At 33.7% G+C, this 1,472-nt stretch overlaps 1 long non-coding RNA gene across 1 annotated transcript; it reads left to right on the forward strand.

Moving 5' to 3' along the window:
- Positions 1 to 653: 653 nt before the first annotated feature.
- LOC131875677 (uncharacterized) lies at positions 654 to 1,143 on the forward strand. The gene is made up of 2 exons (XR_009372469.1): positions 654 to 879; positions 981 to 1,143. It is a non-coding gene; the product is annotated as an uncharacterized LOC131875677 (long non-coding RNA).
- Positions 1,144 to 1,472: the final 329 nt, after the last annotated feature.

Genomic DNA, 1,472 nt, shown 5'->3' on the forward strand with positions numbered 1-1,472 from the left:
ACAGGACAATAATAATAATGTAGCTTTTGTTGGGTTCATATATTCTTACAACTGAAAAGACTGTACTTATAAATAATATTTGATTTTATTTATATAATTTACCTTATGTTGGTCTCATGTTTTTGAGCTTGGAAACTACGGAAAATTTGGGAACGAAAGGAAACCGACTCTTAAACTTTTGCACATTATGAGAGAAAGTATTATTATTAGTTCTTGCCAGGGAACTATAGTGGAGGCAGCGATATTAAACAGTGATTAATCATTTTTGCCTGAGCCAATCAAACTGTCTTATTTCTGTGCATAAACTTATTTTCCAATATACATTATTTACAACTTGCATGTTTTTAGTTGAAATACCATTCCAAAATATTTTGGCAGTCTGTTATTAGCGTTGCAGGTGGTTGGCAGATGGGTTTGTAGATACCAATGCAAGAGAACGCACTACTCACGAGATCTTTGTCAGTAACCTGCAGGAGCTGATATAATTCTCCCATTTTGTTTTATCCTTTGTGATCTTTATCTGGTGGCATTCAATTTTATTGACACCTATTTTGCATGCCAGTTAGGGATGAAGCTGGTGACACTAATACCTCATGGTGGGTGGTGAACAATATTAGCCAATTAAATGAATTTCGGAGAATATAAGATATACAGGACGATGGAATTGTGAGCAACCACCAGCCTTATCAGACGATGATCCAGTGTTTGATGCATTGGGTGAAGCAATGATGAAGCAGTTTACGCAGAATGGGACTCTTGTAGCCGGAATCCATGAGTTGTCGGAAATAAATTGGTTTGCTGTAAATTATAAGGCTGTCAGGATAACCATAATGCATCTTGTTTTTGAAAGAAATCACCCATCTCAAATTTATTCAATTAGTATGTACTGTCTTCGTTGTAGATAGGTATTTAATTCTCATCTGGAATAGGATTGAATCATTCTCCGGCTATATTGTTAATTTTATGTGCTGGTTGTGCAGGGATGAGTATCCTGGGACCTGCGATATGAGCCTCCTCTTTTTATTAATGGCGTCAGTCTGTTTTTTTGTAGACTTTTATTTGGGGAATCATGTATAGCTTTAATTTTGGAGACTACCTTCGTAATATATAGCTGCTCAACAAAATATTGTTAGTTGCTTTTCATTTTCTTGTTATCTTTAAAAAAGGATCGGAGCGCTGACGCTCTTATGGAAGAAGTTTCTAAAAAGAACTACCATTTATTTTTACTATTTATTTTTACTATGTCTATAAAAAAAGAAAATAAAGCTATTTATCACATGTGAACAAGTTTGTTGTTCACAGATTTTTTGAAGTTTCGTTAATGCGAAACAGAGTATTCTGTTATAAACATTTATATGAGAAAAAGCATTAGCTCATTTTTTCCTGATTATTATCTATAAATTTTGTAATTGAATCTTTCCACATTTCCAGTTTTTATCATGATATTAGAGTGGGACACATAATCCTAGTTT

This window comes from Cryptomeria japonica, chromosome 5, assembly GCF_030272615.1.
Source record: "Cryptomeria japonica chromosome 5, Sugi_1.0, whole genome shotgun sequence".
Lineage (NCBI taxonomy): Eukaryota > Viridiplantae > Streptophyta > Pinopsida > Cupressales > Cupressaceae > Cryptomeria > Cryptomeria japonica.